This window comes from Oryzias latipes, chromosome 10 (assembly GCF_053564925.1).
Source record: "Oryzias latipes strain Hd-rR chromosome 10, Olatipes_Hd-rR_3.1".
In the NCBI taxonomy this organism is placed as follows: domain Eukaryota; kingdom Metazoa; phylum Chordata; class Actinopteri; order Beloniformes; family Adrianichthyidae; genus Oryzias; species Oryzias latipes.
The window spans coordinates 34,550,520-34,573,466 of record NC_136246.1 but is presented as its reverse complement, the minus strand read 5'-3'; the positions used below and the strand labels follow the sequence as shown (position 1 = coordinate 34,573,466).

At 46.3% G+C, this 22,947-nt stretch overlaps 1 long non-coding RNA gene across 3 annotated transcripts in view; it reads right to left on the bottom strand.

Moving 5' to 3' along the window:
* The window catches only part of LOC110015806 (uncharacterized), a 71,417-nt gene extending 50,708 nt beyond the window's left edge, over positions 1 to 20,709 (bottom strand). The window contains exons 1-2 of one of the 3 annotated variants that reach the window (XR_013658691.1): positions 20,514 to 20,709; positions 20 to 953 (exon numbers count right to left, since the gene is read on the bottom strand). This is a non-coding gene — a long non-coding RNA (uncharacterized LOC110015806). Of the gene's footprint in view, positions 1 to 19; positions 954 to 3,538; positions 4,940 to 20,513 lie in introns of those variants that run through there. The other 2 variants (XR_013658692.1, XR_013658690.1) reach the window with 2 other exon arrangements.
* Between the last annotated feature and the right edge of the window lie 2,238 nt (positions 20,710 to 22,947).

The window sequence follows — 22,947 nt, the reverse complement described above, 5'->3', positions numbered from 1 at the left end:
TCACAAATATAGAACTTACAAGTATGACGTTGTCACAAACAGAAAGTAGAGTCTGCTTCCACTTATTCTACTTTGAGTCAAACTGGTCGCTCAGCCTCTCTCTTCCTCGGACTAGTCCTCCTCTTCTCTGGAGCCTCGGGACATTTTCACCAGACACGTCAGCGCCTCTGATTGGACATGGCAATCTCTTCATCCAATAGGAACACAGAAGACTAAGATTGACGTTAACACGCTAGGTTGGGAAAAAAAAATATAAAATTGCAAATCAAAAAAACTTGATTACGAACCAAAAATCCACATAAAAAAGAAAAACTGCTTTTCTATTAATAATTTCCCCCTTTTTTTCTTTTTAACTAAACTTTTACCTATTTACAAATTTTGTGAAATAATTTAAAATTTTGTCAAACTATAACCTATTTCTTTTAAATTGTTTTTATTAACAATACCTATTTACAAATTTCCTATTTATTCTAATGAGTGTTTAATTTATGGCTTTAATATGCTCAGTCTGAAATGTAGTTTTTAGACTGGACTACAGATGGATGAATGCTGGGATGGCTGGAAGTTAGGTTAGATCAGGGATGTATTTATCTGTCATTTTATAATTACATAACAGATAAGGTGCTTTATTCTGAAAACAGACAGCAGCGACACGTTTCATGCAGTAAACCGTGTTATTGGGGCATGATGTTTCTAAAGCACGGCTGGTCTCACTACAGCTGAGTGAACGGCGGCCCCCGCTCCTTGGACCGGGCTCCAGCAGCGCGTCCTTGTGGGCACTGCGGCCTGAGTGGCCTTGAATCCCGGCGGGAACCGCAGGCGCCGTGGCAGGAAGGCTGGGTCAGGTGGGGCGTTCCGGACCCACTTCTGATCGAGGATCCGGCGTGGGCCTCAATAAAGGCTTCTGCGGGCCGCAGTGGTCGCAGCGGGGCTTCTGTCAGCCCCATTGCATGCTGGGAGAAGAAGAAAGAATGCATTTTTCAGAGAATATTTGATTAGCTTCTCTGCACGTCATTTAAGTGTATCATGCCGAGGATGCTGATTCGCTGACGGATTTATTTATTAAATATATTTGTATTTGTTGTTAATTTTTGGCGATCGGCCGGTTGATCAACGTGACGAGTACCTCTGGATGGATGGATGACTAAAAATCCATCCCTATCCCTTTTGGCATCCTGGAGGTGAGGTCAAAGCGCCAAAGCGCTGCGCCACCGTTGATAGAGTAAATCAATTTAATATGAGCAAACTGAAGTGAGTGATGCTGTTGTGAATTTATGCCTATGGAGTAAAACAACAGCCGACCTTTGACCTCTGCCGGTGAGACCCACAGGAGGGAACCCCCCCCCCCCCCCCCTCCTGTGGGACCCCCCACATCTGAGCTGGGAGCTGAGAAGTTGGGGAAGAAATGTTGTTGGGAAGAGTGAGTGTTGGTGGCCGGCCGCCGGCGGCGAGGTCGGAGGGAGAGACTCTGGGGAAGGAGCCAGACGAAGACGCAGCTTTTCAGGGGTTCAGAGGAGCCGGCCTTCCTCCGCCTGTGTCTATGGGAGGATGTAAATGAGCCCGTCCTCCTGGGATGGGGAGCTGTGCCAATTAATTCCCCTTTGGAAAACGTGGAAAGTTGGAGAGACGGAGAGGCAGACTCATGAAAGCAGAGCAATTTGGTCTTTTTGTAGCCAGCCAGTCATCAAAGAGCCGCACTCTTTGTTGGAGCGGTTTGTTAGGAAACAGCTGAGGGAGGGGGTGCAGACCCTTCAGCCTCCCTCTGAAGTGCTCTTGGGCAGCAGCCCCCGGTTCCCACCTCCCAGCTCCAAAGTGGGAGGGGCAAACCCACACAAAGTGGCAAGGCTGTGAAAGCCTGAGGATGTGCATGAAGAAGATGGTGACCACAGAGGGTCCACATCCTGCAGGCATGAAGGCATCAAACCCTCTGGGGTTAACTTGAAAACCTTCTTCTTTCAAAAACCTACAGCTTCACAAGGTTCCTCCTGACGGGGGACACACCTGAGGCAGGTACTCAGGCTGGACTGCTGGAGCGTCTGCTCCTCCTTCAGGTTCTCTAAATGAAGCTTCTTCTGCAGCAGAACCGGCTCACCTCCAGAACCAAAAGGTTCTGAGCCTTCTAATAGGGATTTAGAATCAAGGATTTCACTGCGGCAGCCTTTTGTTGACCATCTTTGGGTGGGACTCACAAAGTTAAATGTTGATTAGTTTTTACTGAAAGTGAGACAGAGTTCTGGAGAACACACATGACCTTTAGTAGTGGGTTCTGTCTGAGCTATGATGACGTCACTGATGATGGTTTATTTTCCGTCAGCATCAGAAGATGCAGAGATACTCCGGCCTGCACAGCTGCAGGACCCAGATGTTTCCTTCATGAGGGTTTAGATATCATCGTGTAACCACAGCTTTTCTGTTTCAGAAACAAACTGATGGGATTTGGTGAGACCCGGGTGTGATCCAGAACCTGCCTGAAGCTGTTTGGGGTTGAAACAGCGTGGGGGTTACTCTGAAGTGGTGCTGCAGACTCCTGTTATCGTCCAGACAGCTGGGTAATGACAACACGCCTCTTCATTTGCGGTGACCCCGCCTCTTTCCCGCCGCTCGCCCTCACAAACATTCGCTCCGGGCTCTGACAGCCGTTTAAAAGCCTCTTCGCAGCTCCTGCTCGGCGCCTCTGACATTTGGATTGAGATTACTTCTATTATGGTGGCCAACTTGATGCATTCTGGGTAAATATTGCAGGTGAAGGTCTCAGAGGGAGCAGTTTGTTTTACAAAGTGAAGCCTGAGGCTGCTGCTGCTACGCTCACAGAGGCATTTTCCGTCAGAGGAGAAGCTTTTTTAAGCGGCTAAAAGCAGCAGCTCTCCGTCTGATGAATCACCGAAAAGATGTTCAGCTGGGGGGTGGGGGGTGTCTGTTTACCACCGAGGCAGAGGAGTCCAAGTCCTCCATCAGTGCAGCTGATTGATCTCAAACGTCTGATGAAAAATGATCAAAACGATCAAATCCACTTTTTCTCCTGAAGACAGAACGAAGGTCAAACAAGTTTAATCTCTGGATAACTAGCTGAAGTTAGCATCACATGTCATGTTTGTTTGGTCATTGAGGAGCACATGCCCCCCCATGCAGCAAACACTGCTGCAGCTTTATCCCTCGCACCCCCCACAGAGCAGTGAGGAAGAGGAGGGTAAATGTCAGAGGGAGCGCTGGGATTCAGCAGGAAACTGAACAGGCGCTGGAACCTGGAACACTTTGTTGAACAGTTTAGTTCAAGTAAACTGTTCAAATTTCAGGGAAATGAGTCCGGATACTTTCACCGGAGAACCTGCACCTCCTGAGAACGTGTGAATGCGGCAAATGCCTCAGTGGGATTCACCAATAAAGACTAACGGCAGAAACAATAATTCATTTTCACGTTACGTCCTCAACGCTGAACTAACAGGAAACAGAAAAAACAAATGCTGAATGTCTCAGGCTAATTCAACCAAAAATAGTCTAAAACTATTGCAATAATTCAAACAAACTTCTCCACATTTACCTTAAAAAAACAAAATCCTGTTGGACAAAAGAAGGAATGAAGGTCCACTGGAATGATATCATGGATGAATCTGAGGCCTTTGGGGGAACAGTCGATGATGCGTTGGAGGGAAATCAGCTCGAGTCCGCCGGAAGATCAGGAGACGGGATCAAACCGCCTGCAGGTGCAACAGCTGCTCTTTTGGGGGCGCTGCTGTCAGGGCTGAGTTCTGAGCAGGACGGAGGGAAGAAGAGGAAGAAAAGATTCCTGCAAGCAGCAGAAAAATCCCAAATGTACCACCAGCGTTCCGTGCACTGACACACCTCTGACTAAAAGGTGGTTCATGTTCACAACCAGGCTGCACGGAGCTCTCAGCGCCGTCTGTCAGGCGGGAAAGGGTCCATACAGCAGCCGGTGCCGGTTCCTGTCAGCTCTCAGTGACGACGTGGACGCTGACTGTGCTGCAAATATCAGCTGCCAATCGCCCCGCTCCTGACCTTTCCGTCTGCTGCCAGGCGGCGCAGAAACAAAGGAAGGGCTCACCTGGAGTCCTGCTCCAGGTGAGCGCCGAACCCACAGCACGGTCTAACAATAGCATCTGCTCCATCACACGATCAGAACCGGGGCAGAATATTTACAGCTGATGTGAAAGACGGAAGGTCTGGTCACGGACAGCCGTCCTCATGTTTGTCTGCAGACAGACTTTCAAAGGTTCTCCATCCTTATTGTTCCCTCAGGCAGAAACGTTTCAGGCTCAGAAGCGGATCCGTTTCTGTGTTTTTACGCTCCATCCTTCTGGGTTCAGACTCAGATGAAGAACAGTTTGGAGCAGAAACTCCACCTTAAACTAACAGGACCACACCCACCTTCACCTGTGACATCATCACGCCAAACTCCAGCAGAGAAGCTCTATGACTGCAAGGTAAACACGCTGACATCATCATCATCCTCCCCCCACCGTGCCTGCAGTTCCTGAAGGTTTGTGGTTTCGGTCGTTTTTACCTCGTTTGTTCCTGAGGTCAGCTTCATAACATCTGACTCCAAACTCCTCCCAGGAGGAGCAGAAACTGGGAAGCTCAGGGGGCATCTTCACCTTTTAGAGTCCTCCATCACCCCCGCCGTTTGAAAGAAAGGGAACCGTGACTAACGAAGGAAACGTTTCACCTGAACGCATCATCTGTCCAGGCCGGGCGTCACCGCGACAAACAAGACAGGGAGCGATGCTCCAGCGGCGGCGTGACAGGCGTGACCGCGGGCGGACCGTCTTTACGTCCGACAAACATGGCTGCCTGTGTTTCCTGCAGCCGTGAGCGGCTGGGATTTGTTGGACTAGACCGCAGAAAGCAGGAAGAGGAGTCGTCAGAGTGTGAAGCACCGCGGGAATTCCTCCTCTCCCTGTTTGCTTTGCTCAGTTCCTCCTTGAAGCTGTCAGTCAAAGCAGAGCTGGAGGTCTTGGTGTTTGATTTGTATCCAAGACAAACAACAGCTCCTCTGCTAACAGCACTCCGAGTCTCGGGGGGGCCGTAGCTGCTGCTGCTGCCCTCCTGCCCCCGAACCAGCACAGCCTGGATCAACAATCTCAGGACACCTGAACAGGTTTCAGGCTGGAGTCGCCCTGCAGGTGTTTACATCCCAGCATCGAACGCTGCTCTCACCTGTAGACAGTTCCTGCTTTGATTTTCTGCTGCTGCAGCTTTTTAGTTTTTCCACACCGAAAAAGTCAGGAAAACAATCTCTCTGCGTGCTTGTTCTGCTCGTGTCAAATGTGAGGCTGCTGCGGGTCTCGGAACATGGTTACCATGGTTACCGGGCTGCAACATCCCCTGTTCTTTTCAAACAGTCTGGAGATGTCTGAGTGTGGAGGTCACGAGTTTCCGTCCCACTTTCTTAACAGCTGAAGTTCGCCTTTGCTCCTGGGAGACTCCGCCCCCTCCGAGACATCCGTGTTGCAGGCGTGACATCAGTTCCCAGCTTCCAGCCAGCCTCCCAACTTCTCTAAAAGTCAGCATCGCTTTTGGAAGCAGATCATTTTGTAAAGAAAAGATTTGTCGTCTTTTTTCTTCAGTTGCTGCTGGATCAGGTTTGTGGATCGGACTTTTTGAAAACCTCCTCCTCCCCAAACGCATCCTGAAGACCAAAGCTGCTGAGGCTCTGGCCTGCGGGTCGGGGGAACGAAAAGCATCACAAGTTTGAGGAGAAAAACAACAACTACTCCAGAATTTGAAGTTTGGACCTTGAAACTTCTTTCCTGACACTTCTGTGAAGCATCTGCTGTGTGTGAAGACGCGAGGACAAAGCATCTGCAGAAGAAAACGCAGACAGCAGAGCCAGCTCAGGTGAGCATCCTGGCTGCCATTGTTCCTCCTCCAGCTTGTCAGAGTCTCATCACGAAACCACGGCGCTCGTTTATCAGGAAATGGGATTTGTGCGGGGCGCCGCCGCCGCGCGGCCATTGTTTGTTGGGACAATGTGAATGATGGGCTGTGTCGCTGAAGAACAGCGTTCTGCATGACAATGGCCCTGCAGCCGCAGCACGCCGAGCCCAACGCAACAACCCCACAACTTTCAAATTAGACGTCGCAGAACAAAAGTCTAATTGACTGCAAACTCAGAAAAGGAAAAAATCCACTTCAGCTTCTGACAAAATAATTGCTGGATTATTTTCTGCTTTAATTAAGAGGCTAAGGCTTCTTACAAGTGTAAAAAATTTAATCCTTTTTTAAATCCTGGATAATTTAATGTGAGAGAAATCAAATAAATAGGAGGCTGGGGCTCTTCTGTCAGAGCGTTTGATACGGGTGATTAGGTGAGCGGGGCGTGAAGAAGCCCATTAGGATTGTGCGGTGTCACCGCCACCGCGGCGGGCGCCGGCCCTAATCCGCTCCTCAGCCGCCGCCATTTTCTTCTAAATTGCTGTGGCGTCGCAAAGGCGAGCGGCCATTGATTGATTTTTATCCCGTTAAAGAGGCGGGCGGCAGATAAATGCTGAAGTAATGAGAAGCAATTATGAGCTGTGAAAAGCTTCATTACAGGCTGAGGGCCCCCATGAGCCCCACCGAAAAACCCAGGATTCAGGAAAACGCAGATGATTCCACCAAGCTGTGATGATCCGAACGACGTCCTGAACATTCCTCTGGTTCTCATCGCAGGGAGACAAACTCCTGCAGACGGAACCGGACTGCAGATGTGCTGAGGTTCTGGATGAAAAACAAGAACCCGGAAGAGGGACGGACACACCAAGAGGAGTTTCACCTCAACAGCAGCCCAAAAAGGAGAAGGACAAAGCGCTGGGTCCACCCACCTGTCAATCTCCTGTCAATCATCTGTCGCAGTCAGGCAGGCATGTGAGAACCAGGAACACAGACGTAACGGAGGCCCAAACATTCATGAGAGGGAAAGCCTGACAGTCCAAGATCCACATGTGATCAGCTGATGGGAGAACGATCCAGAACTGGAGGACTGACAGTGAGGAGCACAAACATGCTCCTCCCCCATAAGGAGGACAGTGAGGAGCACAAACATGCTCCCCTATAAGGAGGACAGTAAGGAGCACAAACATGCTCCTCCCCTATAAGGAGGACAGTGAGGAGCACAAACATGCTCCTCCCCCATAAGGAGGACAGTGAGGAGCACAAACATGCTCCTCCCCCATAAGGAGGACAGTGAGGAGCACAAACATGCTCCTCCCCCATAAGGACAGTGAGGAGCACAAACATGCTCCCCCATAAGGAGGACAGTGAGGAGCACAAACATGCTCCTCCCCTATAAGGAGGACAGTGAGGAGCACAAACATGCTCCTCCCCCATAAGGAGGACAGTGAGGAGCACAAACATGCTCCTCCCCCATAAGGAGGACAGTGAGGAGCACAAACATGCTCCTCCCCCATAAGGAGGACAGTGGAGGAGCACAAACATGCTCCTCCCCTATAAGGAGGACAGTGAGGAGCACAAACATGCTCCCCTATAAGAAGGACAGTGAGGAGCACAAACATGCTCCTCCCCCATAAGGAGGACAGTGAGGAGCACAAACATGCTCCTCCCCCATAAGGAGGACAGTGAGGAGCACAAACATGCTCCTCCACTGTAAAGGAGGAGATCCAGCTCCTTCTGATGACTGACCAACTGTTCCAGAACAAAACGACTGAACAGAAACTGAAGGCAAACCAAGAGGATTTGAATCGTTTCAGGACGGCTAACCTGAGCTGCACTGGGATGAAGATGAGGAAGGTGAGGAAGGTGAGGAGAACCTTTCGTTCATTCTGGAGTGACATGAGAATCCCTCTGAAGGTCATTCTGGCTCTTTTTAAAACAACAACCTTCTCATTTTACTCCTGGAAGTTTCATGCATTAATAGCAGAGCTGCTCCTTTGGGGGGAAGACAGGAGGAGTGTTACCCGCCTGTTGGGGGTTGTGGGGGGGTGTAAGCCTCCTCCGGCTGCCTGCAGCCCCCCTGCTGGGATGCTCTAACTGCTGTTACGGTTCCCTCAGGAGATAAAGCTGCTGAGAGCTTTGGGGGAAAATAAGAAAAACCATGAAAAGACTTCTTAACATTCGTTCATCAAAACCATGTGAGACGGCCCAAAAGCCCGTTTGATCAGACGGTAGAAGTTTGATCAGATGTCGGCTTCGTCAGAAGAGACGGGAATAACAGAAGATTTTCATCTGGCAAATGGAATAAAGTGAAACATAAAGACTGTTTCTGCACCAACAATCAAAGAGGAATCAGAATGTTTCTGTGTGTCTCTGAAGTTCAGAGTTTCTGATTCCATCTGCAGGTTTGAAGCTGCAGATGTGAGTAAACGTCTCTGACTGCACAGAAAGAGCAGCACTGCAGCTTTCATCCGCACAACCTTCTGGACCCTCTGCCTGGGATTGGCAGTCTGGCCTCAGACAAACAGTCTGATCTGAAGGTTGATCAAAGGCTGCAGCCACAATCCTGCAGCCAGGGTCCTGCAGCCAGGGTCCTGCAAACCGGGTCCTGCAGCCACAATCCTGCAGCCGGGGTCCTGCAGCCACGGTCCTGCAGCCGGGGTCCTGCAGTCGGGGTCATGCAGCCACGGTCCTGCAGTCAGGGTCATGCAGCCGGGGTCCTACAGCCACAGTCCTGCAGTCAGGGTCCTGCAGTCGGGGTCCTGCAGTCGGGGTTCTGCAGCCACGGTCCTGCAGTCGGGGTCCTGCAGTCGGGGTTCTGCAGCCGGGGTCCTGCAGCCGGGGTCCTGCAGCCGGGGTCCTGCAGTCGGGGTCCTGCAGCCGGGGTTTTGCAGCCACGGTCCTGCAGTCGGGGTCCTGCAGCCAGGGTCCTGCAGCCGGGGTCCTGCAGTCGGGGTTTTGCAGCCACGGTCCTGCAGCCACGGTCCTGCAGCCGGGGTCCTGCAGTCGGGGTCATGCAGCCAGGGTCCTGCAGTCGGGGTTCTGCAGCCACGGTCCTGCAGTCGGGGTCCTGCAGCCGGGGTCCTGCAGTCGGGGTCATGCAGCCGGGGTCCTGCAGTCGGGGTCATGCAGCCAGGGTCCTGCAGTCGGGGTCCTGCAGCCGGGGTCCTGCAGCCACGGTCCTGCAGTCGGGGTCCTGCAGCCGGGGTCCTGCAGTCGGGGTCCTGCAGCTGGGGTCCTGCAGCCACGGTCCTGCAGCCACGGTCCTGCAGTCAGGGTCATGCAGCCGGGGTCCTGCAGCCACGGTCCTGCAGTCGGGGTCCTGCAGTCGGGGTCATGCAGCCGGGGTCCTGCAGCCACAGTCCTGCAGCCACAGTTCTGCAGGCTTTTCACAACGTCATTTAGAGACAATCTACAACAAAAGAGGAAAATCAGGGAAGAGCAGAACCTCAATCCTGATCTTTAAACCCTAAAGTTTCTGGTTTGGACTCCTGGTGTCAGAAACTGGTAGGAGGTGTAGATGTGAGAAGTTAGCATCATCCTTCATCTACTTCAAGCGGCTTTGAAGTTTTGTTTTTTTCATTGGACCTCAAACAGATTTCTTTGACTCCACTTTTCATCACTAAAGAAAGGTCTCCTTCTAAAACGTGACAGATGTTTGTTTGAAAATGAATGTTTGGCTTCTGTCAATTCTGTGGAGATCTGAACTTTGAGGCTTTTCTTTTCCAGGAGAATCTGACGGAGGACCTTTGGTGTCTTCAGAAAGACCTCTCCTTCCGTCTGAGCTGCAGACGCTGTGATGGGATCTTTCTGTCCAGGACAGATCAGAGTGACGCCTGGATCCCAGCAGCATCTGAGCCTCTCTGCCTCTGATGACAGTAGGAACACGGCGGACGTTTGTGTTTTAGAAATGATGCAGCAGAAACTGTCAGAAATGTGATTCCAAAGAGAAAAACAACAATCAGGCGTTTTGGTGAACAAAAGGAGGAGAGCGGAGAGCCGCTGCTCTCAGCGCCTCTCCGCTCTCCTGTTTTTATGCTTCACATGCTTTCATCTGCCGCCGATCCAGACTCAAGGTGATAAACATGGAAATAAAAAGCTCCTTTTCACATTTTCATATCCTGCTCAGAAGCAGCCTGCGCTCTGTTCGCTCGGCTGAAAGACAAGGGCACATCACACAATCATCCGTGCCACTAATGGCTAAAAAGCATCCCTCATCCTCTGCTAGAATTTTAATGAGCTCTAATAGGTGCAGTTTGAAATTACAATGCGATTCATAACATGGTGAGAACTTTTCAAGGTTTTTCCAATTTCAGACGGCTGCTTCAATCATCAGGCTGCAAATTAAAACGGTAATTAAAAGCAGCAGATAAAAGCTTTGCAGCCCTGAGGATGTGTTTGTGGAGAGCACACAGAAATGTTCAGAGACGCAGCATCCTGAGGGCGCCACCGCCGCTCCCGCGCCGCAAAGCTGACATGCGACTTCCTGTTTCTCCCAGAACAGAGCCTGGCACATTTCAGGCCAAAAGCAGTTTCACACACGCTGTTATGGTTTATTTTTACATGTAAATCCTGAAAGTGAGAAGCAAACATTTAGAAAACTTTGGAGCAAATTCTCCAGAAACACCAGAGAAGCTGTGAAACTCAGAGAGGAGACGGTGCTGTGACAGCACGGACGGAGGCGAAATGCTGCAGTGTGTTCACACAGACGGACAGGGGGACCTCCACTGACGTGGCTCCAAACATCCGGGAGGTTCTGACCGAACCCTTCTTCTTTATTCATTTTTCTTTTTTTTTAGTTTGTTCAGATTTTATGAAACTGGAACAACATTTGTAGGAATCGTCCTCCAAACCAAACCCAGAGGAGGGGATTTGGTTTCTCAGCTTCAGCTTTTCCTCCATCGCACCAGATGATTCACCTGCAGCCCACAGCGGCAGCAACAGCTCATCGCCCGTCTCAGATTGGACGATTTGGGGTCACGACACCGGCAGTTTGCCGCCAACATTCATCTCAGATCTCCTCAGAGGTCAGGAACAGACTCCTCCATCTCTGCAGATCTTCCCGAACAGAAAATATTTGACATTTCCTCCTCGGTAACACTTTTCCTCTAAAGGTTTTCGTTATCGCGGCGCAGCGGAAAGCTGATAGGATTCAGCAGCTTCCAGAGCCAAGTCTGAGGAGGACTTCCTGTTTGCTCTGACACCGAGGCAGGAACCCCGCGTTCCTGCCGTGAATATGACGAGGACGAGAGGTGCTGCGTGATGAAACGAATATTTTAATGCCAGATTTTCTCTATAAGACTAAATCATGTCCTGAACACCAGAAACCATCTTCTCTGTTATTTTACAGGCCGTGCAGATGTTTGAACATCCCAGATGTTCAGAGAAAAGCTGCTGCTGGTTTGGAAGGAGCTCAGACGCCGACTTCAAACCTGCCATGAAACATCAAAACAGAGAAGAGCTTCAACCTGGAAGTTCTCTGGGATGTAGAGCAGGCAGAGGTCAGGTGAGAGGTCATGAGACATTCATGAGGCTTCCCGCTCAGCGGGGCGCCATGGCGAGCAGGGTAACATGAATACTTGAACGCGTCAGGACAGTGGGTCTACATCACCACACTTCTTTAGTTTCAGCCTTTAATGCAAAGTTTTCCTCTACCACAAAACTAAATGCAATATTTATAGAAAAAAACATTCATTCTCATCTCCAAGTTTTGTTTGTTTTGTCTCCTGCACAGCTGAGGAGTTCCTACTTTAGATTCACTATAAACTGCATGATTTGGAAATGATGGATGGATGATGGATAGATGGATGGATGGATGGATGGATGGATGATAGATGAATAAATGATGAATAAACGATGGATGGATGATGGTTGGATGATGAATAAATGATGGATGGATGATGGATGATGAATAAATGATGGATGGATGGATGATGGATGAATAAATGATGGATGGATGATGAATAAACGATGGATGGATGATGGTTGGATGATGAATAAATGATGGATGGATGGATGATGGATGAATAAATGATGGATGGATGGATGATGGATGAATAAATGATGGATGGATGATGAATAAACGATGGATGGATGATGGTTGGATGATGAATAAATGATGGATGGATGATGGATGGATGGATGGATGGATGATGAATAAATGTTGGATGGATGGATGATGAATAAATGATGGTTGGATGATGAATAAATGATGGATGGATGGATGGATGATGAATAAATGATGGTTGGATGATGACTAAATGATGGGTGGATGATGGTTGGATGATGAATAAATGATGGATGGATGGATGGATGATGAATAAATGATGGTTGGATGATGAATAAATGATGGATGGATGGATGGATGGATGATGAATAAATGATGGATGGATGGATGATGGATGGATGGATGGATGGATGATGAATAAATGATGGATGGATGATGGTTGGATGATGAATAAATGATGGATGGATGGATGATGAATAAATGATGGATGGATGATGGTTGGATGATGAATAAATGATGGATGGATGAATGGATGATGAATAAATGATGGATGGATGGATGGATGGATGGATGATGAATAAATGATGAATAAATGATGGATGGATGATGAATAAACGATGGATGGATGATGGTTGGATGATGAATAAATGATGGATGGATGATGAATAAATGATGGATGGATGGATGGATGATGAATAAATGATGGTTGGATGATGAATAAATGATGGGTGGATGATGGTTGGATGATGAATAAATGATGGATGGATGGATGGATGATGAATAAATGATGGTTGGATGATGAATAAATGATGGATGGATGGATGGATGGATGATGAATAAATGATGGATGGATGGATGATGGATGGATGGATGATGAATAAATGATGGATGGATGATGGTTGGATGATGAATAAATGATGGATGGATGGATGATGAATAAATGATGGATGGATGATGGTTGGATGATGAATAAATGATGGATGGATGAATGGATGATGAATAAATGATGGATGGATGGATGGATGGATGATGAATAAATGATGAATAAATGATGGATGGATGATGAATAAACGATGGATGGATGATGGATGGATGGATGGATGATGGATGAATGGATGATGGATGGATGGATGGATGGATGGATGATGGATGGATGATGAATAAATGATGGATGGATGGATGATGGATGAATAAATGATGGATGGATGATGAATAAACGATGGATGGATGATGGTTGGATGATGAATAAATGATGGATGGATGATGGATGGATGGATGGATGGATGATGAATAAATGTTGGATGGATGGATGATGAATAAATGATGGTTGGATGATGAATAAATGATGGATGGATGGATGGATGATGAATAAATGATGGTTGGATGATGAATAAATGATGGGTGGATGATGGTTGGATGATGAATAAATGATGGATGGATGGATGGATGATGAATAAATGATGGTTGGATGATGAATAAATGATGGATGGATGGATGGATGGATGATGAATAAATGATGGATGGATGGATGATGGATGGATGGATTATGAATAAATGATGGATGGATGATGGTTGGATGATGAATAAATGATGGATGGATGGATGATGAATAAATGATGGATGGATGATGGTTGGATGATGAATAAATGATGGATGGATGAATGGATGATGAATAAATGATGGATGGATGGATGGATGGATGATGAATAAATGATGAATAAATGATGGATGGATGATGAATAAACGATGGATGGATGATGGATGGATGGATGGATGATGGATGAATGGATGATGGATGGATGGATGGATGGATGGATGATGGATGGATGATGGTTGGATGATGAATAAATGATGGATGGATGAATGGATAATGAATAAATGATGGATGGATGGATGGATGGATGGATGATGAATAAATGATGGATGGATGGATGGATGGATGATGAATAAATGATGGATGGATGGATGATGGATGAATGATGGATGGATGGATGGATGAATGATGGATGGATGGATGGATGATGGATGGATGATGAATAAATGATGGATGGATGGATGCATGATGGATGGATGGATGGATGGCTGATGGATGGATGGATGATGGATGGATGATGGATGGATGGATGATGGATGGAGGGATGGATGATGAATGGATGATGAATAAATGAAGGATGGATGGATGAATGATGGATGGATGGATGATGGATGATGGATGGATGATGAATAAATGAAGGATGTATGGATGAATGATGGATGGATGGATGATGGATGATGGATGGATGGATGGATGATGGATGATGGATGGATGATGGATGGATGATGAATAAATGAAGGATGGATGGATGAATGATGGATGGATGATGGATGGATGATGGATGATGGATGGATGATGAATAAATGAAGGATGGATGGATGAATGATGGATGGATGGATGATGGATGGATGATGAATAAATGAAGGATGGATGGATGAATGATGGATGGATGGATGATGGATGGATGATGGATGGATGGATGATGGATGATGGATGGAGGGATGGATGATGAATGGATGATGAATAACTGAAGGATGGATGGATGAATGATGGATGGATGGATGATGGATGATGGATGGATGATGGATGGATGGATGATGGATGATGGATAGATGATGGATGGATGATGAATAAATGAAGGATGGATGGATGAATGATGGATGGATGGATGATGGATGGATGATGGATGGATGATGGATGGATGATGAATAAATGATGGATGGATGAATGGATGATGAATAAATGATGGATGGATGGATGGATGGATGATGAATAAATGATGGATGGATGGATGGATGGATGAATGATGGATGGATGGATGAATGATGGATGGATGGATGATGGATGATGGATGGATGATGGATGGATGATGGATGGATGATGGATGATGGCTGGAAGATGGATGGATGATGGATGGATGATGGATGGATGATGGATGGATGATGGATGGATGATGAATAAATGATGGATGGATGGATGAATGATGGATGGATGATGAATAAATGAAGGATGGATGGATGAATGATGGATGGATGGATGATGGATGGATGATGGATAGATGATGGATGGATGATGAATAAATGAAGGATGGATGGATGAATGATGGATGGATGGATGATGGATGGATGATGGATGATGGATGGATGATGGATGGATGATGAATAAATGAAGGATGGATGGATGAATGATGGATGGATGGATGATGGATGGATGGATGATGGATGATGGATGGATGATGAATAAATGAAGGATGGATGGATGAATGATGGATGGATGGATGATGGATGGATGATGGATGGATGGATGATGGATGGATGATGAATAAATGAAGGAGGGATGGATGAATGATGGATGGATGGATGATGGATGGATGATGGATGGATGGATGATGGATGGATGATGAATAAATGAAGGATGGATGGATGAATGATGGATGGATGGATGATGGATGATGGATGGATGGATGGATGATGGATGATGGATGGATGATGAATAAATGAAGGATGGATGGATGAATGATGGATGGATGGATGATGGATGGATGATGGATGATGGATGATGGATGGATGATGAATAAATGAAGGATGGATGGATGAATGATGGATGGATGGATGATGGATGATGGATGGATGGATGGATGATGGATGATGGATGGATGATGGATGGATGATGAGTAAATGAAGGAGGGATGGATGAATGATGGATGGATGGATGATGGATGATGGATGGATGATGAATAAATGAAGGATGGATGGATGAATGATGGATGGATGGATGATGGATGATGGATGGATGATGAATAAATGAAGGACGGATGGATGAATGATGGATGGATGGATGATGGATGATGGATGGATGATGGATGGATGATGAATAAATGATGGATGGATGGATGAATGATGGATGGATGGATGAATGATGGATGGATGGATGATGGATGATGGATGGATGATGGATGGATGATGGATGATGGCTGGAAGATGGATGGATGGATCGATGGATGATGGATGGATGATGGATGGATGATGGATGGATGATGAATAAATGATGGATGGATGGATGAATGATGGATGGATGATGGATGGATGATGAATAAATGAAGGATGGATGGATGAATGATGGATGGATGGATGATGGATGGATGATGGATAGATGATGGATGGATGATGAATAAATGAAGGATGGATGGATGAATGATGGATGGATGGATGATGAATGGATGATGGATGATGGATGGATGATGGATGGATGATGAATAAATGAAGGATGGATGGATGAATGATGGATGGATGGATGATGGATGGATGATGGATGGATGGATGATGGATGATGGATGGATGATGAATAAATGAAGGATGGATGGATGAATGATGGATGGATGGATGATGGATGGATGATGGATGGATGGATGATGGATGGATGATGAATAAATGAAGGAGGGATGGATGAATGATGGATGGATGGATGATGGATGGATGATGGATGGATGGATGATGGATGGATGATGAATAAATGAAGGATGGATGGATGAATGATGGATGGATGGATGATGGATGATGGATGGATGGATGGATGGATGATGGATGATGGATGGATGATGGATGGATGATGAATAAATGAAGGATGGATGGATGAATGATGGATGGATGATGGATGGATGATGAATAAATGAAGGATGGATGGATGAATGATGGATGGATGGATGATGGATGGATGGATGGATGATGGATGATGGATGGATGATGGATGGATGATGAATAAATGAAGGAGGGATGGATGAATGATGGATGGATGGATGATGGATGATGGATGGATGATGGATGGATGATGAATAAATGAAGGATGGATGGATGAATGATGGATGGATGGATGATGGATGATGGATGGATGATGAATAAATGAAGGATGGATGGATGAATGATGGATGGATGGATGATGGATGATGGATGGATGGATGGATGATGGATGATGGATGGATGATGGATGGATGATGAATAAATGAAGGATGGATGGATGAATGATGGATGGATGGATGATGGATGGATGATGGATGATGGATGGATGATGAATAAATGAAGGATGGATGGATGAATGATAGATGGATGGATGATGGATGATGGATGGATGGATGGATGATGGATGATGGATGGATGATGGATGGATGATGAATAAATGAAGGATGGATCGATGAATGATGGATGGATGGATGGATGATGGATGATGGATGGATGATGGATGGATGATGAATAAATGAAGGATGGATGAATGATGGATGGATGGATGATGGATGGATGATGAATAAATGAAGGATGGATGGATGAATGATGGATGGATGGATGATGGATGGATGATGGATGGATGGATGATGAATAAATGAAGGATGGATGGATGAATGATGGATGGATGGATGGATGATGGATGGATGATGGATGGATGGATGATGGATGGATGATGAATAAATGAAGGAGGGATGGATGAATGATGGATGGATGGATGATGGATGGATGATGGATGGATGGATGATGGATGGATGATGAATAAATGAAGGATGGATGGATGAATGATGGATGGATGGATGATGGATGATGGATGGATGGATGGATGGATGATGGATGATGGATGGATGATGGATGGATGATGAATAAATGAAGGATGGATGGATGAATGATGGATGGATGATGGATGGATGATGAATAAATGAAGGATGGATGGATGAATGATGGATGGATGGATGATGGATGGATGGATGGATGATGGATGATGGATGGATGATGGATGGATGATGAATAAATGAAGGAGGGATGGATGAATGATGGATGGATGGATGATGGATGATGGATGGATGATGGATGGATGATGAATAAATGAAGGATGGATGGATGAATGATGGATGGATGGATGATGGATGATGGATGGATGATGAATAAATGAAGGATGGATGGATGAATGATGGATGGATGGATGATGGATGATGGATGGATGGATGGATGATGGATGATGGATGGATGATGGATGGATGATGAATAAATGAAGGATGGATGGATGAATGATGGATGGATGGATGATGGATGGATGATGGATGATGGATGGATGATGAATAAATGAAGGATGGATGGATGAATGATAGATGGATGGATGATGGATGATGGATGGATGGATGGATGATGGATGATGGATGGATGATGAATAAATGAAGGATGGATCGATGAATGATGGATGGATGGATGGATGATGGATGATGGATGGATGATGGATGGATGATGAATAAATGAAGGATGGATGAATGATGGATGGATGGATGATGGATGGATGATGGATGGATGGATGATGGATGGATGATGAATAAATGAAGGAGGGATGGATGAATGATGGATGGATGGATGATGGATGGATGATGGATAGATGATGGATGGATGATGGATGGATGGATGATGGATGGATGATGAATAAATGAAGGATGGATGGATGAATGATGGATGGATGGATGATGGATGATGGATGGATGGATGGATGATGGATGATGGATGGATGATGGATGGATGATGAATAAATGAAGGATGGATTGATGAATGATGGATGGATGGATGATGGATGGATGATGGATGATGGATGGATGATGAATAAATGAAGGATGGATGGATGAATGATGGATGGATGGATGATAGAAGATGGATGGATGGATGGATGATGGATGATTGATGGATGGATGATGGATGGATGATGAATAAATGAAGGATGGATGGATGAATGATGGATGGATGGATGATGGATGGATGATGGATGGATGATGAATAAATGAAGGATGGATGGATGAATGATGGATGGATGGATGATGGATGATGGATGGATGGATGGATGATGGATGATGGATGGATGATGGATGGATGATGAATAAATGAAGGATGGATCGATGAATGATGGATGGATGGATGGATGGATGATGGATGATGGATGGATGATGGATGGATGATGAATAAATGAAGGATGGATGGATGAATGATGGATGGATGGATGATGGATGGATGATGGATGGATGATGAATAAATGAAGGATGGATGGATGAATGATGGATGGATGGATGATGGATGATGGATGGATGGATGGATGATGGATGGATGATGAATAAATGAAGGATGGATGGATGAATGATGGATGGATGGATGATGGATGGATGATGGATGATGGATGGATGATGAATAAATGAAGGATGGATGGATGAATGATGGATGGATGGATGATGGATGATGGATGGATGGATGGATGATGGATGATGGATGGATGATGGATGGATGATGAATAAATGAAGGATGGATCGATGAATGATGGATGGATGGATGGATGGATGATGGATGATGGATGGATGGATGATGGATGGATGATGAATAAATGAAGGATGGATGGATGAATGATGGATGGATGGATGATGGATGGATGATGGATGATGGATGGATGATGAATAAATGAAGGATGGATGGATGAATGATGGATGGATGGATGATGGATGATGGATGGATGGATGGATGATGGATGATGGATGGATGATGGATGGATGATGAATAAATGAAGGATGGATCGATGAATGATGGATGGATGGATGGATGGATGATGGATGATGGATGGATGGATGATGGATGGATGATGAATAAATGAAGGATGGATGGATGAATGATGGATGATGGATGGATGGATGATGGATGGATGATGGATGGATGATGAATAAATGAAGGAGGGATGGATGAATGATGGATGGATGGATGATGGATGGATGGATGATGGATGGATGATGGATAGATGATGGATGGATGATGGATGTAAGTTTGTGTGTCTTTGTGGGATTTCTGGACTGAAGCACTGTCCAGACTGGAACCACATTTATTCTGGAGTAGCTGGGATAGGCTCCAGCATCCTCAATGGCTCTGCACAGGAACTAGTGGAAACCGGAGAAGATGAACATGTGTTTAGAAAGAGCTTCAGTTAAAGAAGGTCAAGAGTTGACAGAGTTGGGATTTTAGTTTGGAAAGGCACAGGAAGTGCTTCACATGACCAACGTGTGACAGTAAGAACGATGAAACTTTTTCAAAGCGCTGAAGAAAAAAATTATCTTTAAAATAGGAGAAAAATGACGAGGATCTGCACATTTCAGTGTGTTTCAGCTTAAAGTCTGAACTGAACGTATCCCTTAAAAAAAAGGCTTGACAGTTATTAAAGCAGCTTATTCCAAATATCATTTCCGATGTCTGGCAGTCTCACTGTCTAAATCCAAAGGGAAGTTCAGGATGTTGGATGTTTGGCATGTGGTTCAGGTCTGACCTGCAAGTGAGGAACCGGCAAAGCTATGAGGGGAAAGGATGCTGTTTATCTGAATCTGTGCAAAAACTCTTTAGCAGGTTTGGAATCATAATCATACCAAAACGCAGCCAGAAAAGAGGATGTCTGACATCAGAGCAAATCCTCAAGAAACAACAGGAAAACTGAAGCAAAGAGAAAAAAATCCAGAGACAAGCAGGAATTCCGGAGGAGAACCTGCAACCTCCACTGACTGTGCAGATGAGCATCAGGAGGACATGCTGGTTTGGATGGACTTACAGTTATTATCTACAGCTGCAGGTGAGTCACAGAAGCTGCAGGTGAGTCACAGCAGGTGAGTCCCAGCAGCTGCAGGTGAGTCACAGAAGCTGCAGGTGAGTCACAGCAGGTGAGTCACAGCAGGTGAGTCACAGCAGGTGAGTCACAGCAGGTGCAGGTGAATCACAGCAGGCGCAGGTGAGTCACAGCAGGTGAGTCCCAGCAGCTGCAGGTGAGTCACAGAAGCTGCAGGTGAGTCACAGAAGCTGCAGGTGAGTCACAGCAGGTGAGTCACAGCAGGTGAGTCCCAGCAGCTGCAGGTGAGTCCCAGCAGCTGCAGGTGAGTCACAGCAGGTGAGTCACAGCAGGTGCAGGTGAATCACAGCAGCTGCAGGTGAGTCCCAGCAGCTGCAGGTGAGTCACATGTGTGAAAAAGAACCGTTTAGGAAGTAATTTAAAAACGTAAGTGGATGTCTTTGCATGTGTTGGACTGTACCTCGTTAAATCAGTTGGTATCTCCCAGTGTTTGTCCTGAAGGAGACCAGAACAGGTGAAATGCTTCTCTCATCCACCTTAATGCAAATCGGCTTCCGCTACACCACAGCCCAAATGCAAGATGGCTGAAAGGTTCCTTTATAGCAGATGTTTCCAGTAAATAGTGAAGCCATTGGCTCAGAGAGAACGTCAGCTCTCATCCGGAACCTGAACTCTGATAGTGGGGGCTTCCTGTGTGAACACCAGAGGAGAAGTGGGTTCTGTGTGGATTGACGGGTTGGGTGGGGGTCTTCTGGAAGAAGGCTGTTTGGGTTTATATGAAGGGACTTTCTGAGGAAACACAGAACTGCTGCATACAGTTGAACTCCTGCTAACCGCTAAAGGACTTTCCTGAACCCGTGCTCATTGAGCAGACGTGAGGGTTTGGGCCCCCGGAGTCCGGCCCCCTGCAACATCAAGCAGGAAATCCCCCTGAGGTGCGGCGGCATCAACCATTCTGTTCCGGCTTTGTCTCCGTCCAAAACGTAATGTTGGAAGCGATGCGGTAATAACGGTCGCCCACTTTGAGCTCCATTGTGCCTCCATCCTCCAGCTCTGTTCACAGCCTTATCTGCTCGCCACCAGGTTATTAGTTCCTTTGCCGTTGTCATGGCAACAAAGCAGTGCCTCTGCCTGGCTGCCATCCATTATGTTTCAGAGCGGAAGGAAAAGGTGTGTGTGTGTGTGTGGGGGGGGGGGGGGTAGATGTCGTGGAGGGATGGATCACAGCCAGCTGGTCACTTCTGTGACGGATGAGGAGGACCCCCCCCCCAAAGAAAAAGATAGAAAAGAGAAGAAAACTGAGTTCTGTCTGGTTTCTGCTGCTGATGAGACTCAAACAGACACGCCCCATTTCTGATGACCCCCTCCATCCGGCTCCGGAAGAGCGGCTCACAGTGTGAGCTGATCCGCCCAATCAGGCGTAGGACCGGCAGGTAAAAGGTGAACATTTCATCAGTTTTTTTTTTGTTTTTTTTTTAACTTGTCCTGTCCAACAGCTGTCCACAGACAGATGAGAGCTGAGGGCCTCTTGTGTTGGACATATTTTACTTTAACAAGAGGGGTTATGAATCTTCAGACAAACCAAAGGTGTGACTGAATAAACCCCTTTTGGAATTGAGACCAAACTTTATTCATTTCAATCATGTTTGAAAATCTTTGGTGTTGGACCGGACGGAAAAGGAAAGAAGGGAAGAAGAGGGAGGGACGTTAGAGAGGGGGGGGGGGGGGGGGTAGGAGGGTGATAATAGGAGAGGGGGAGATAAGACCATGAAGCAGCATAGAGCAGCAAGTTTACTGGTCGTTAACTGGAGTTTCAGTCAGACAACTCTTGCAGTAAGAAATATTTATTTGACATTTTTCCACATTCTTTAAGTTGGCATTCACATATTTTCGTTTGGCATAAGGCTCCGTTCAATTCCATAAAACTTCCATAAAATGCCATAAAATTTCCATAAAACTTTCGGGTAACAAAACCCCCCTTTACGGAGCCCACAGGTGGAAGCCGGGGAGGAGGGTGGGGCGAAGAATGAGCGCTGAAGGTAAGAAAGAATGAACAACTGCGCACCTGGCTTAAATAGGACGCTGAGCAGGTGAGTTAATTAACTGAACCGCCCTGGGGTATTTACCTGAAAACACTGCTTCGAGTATCTGCCCGAAATACGATAAATCGTCATTTCAGTCAGACAACTCTTGCAGTAAGAAATATTTATTTGACATTTTTCCACATTCTTTAAGTTGGCATTCACATATTTTCGTTTGGCATAAGGCTCCGTTCAATTCCATAAAACTTCCATAAAATGCCATAAAATTTCCATAAAACTTTCGGGTAACAAAACCCCCAACACTAAAATCATCCAGAAGAAGAGAAAATGTGAATGTATAATCAGTGTGTAATAAAATGGGGTGTGTTTTCGGCAGC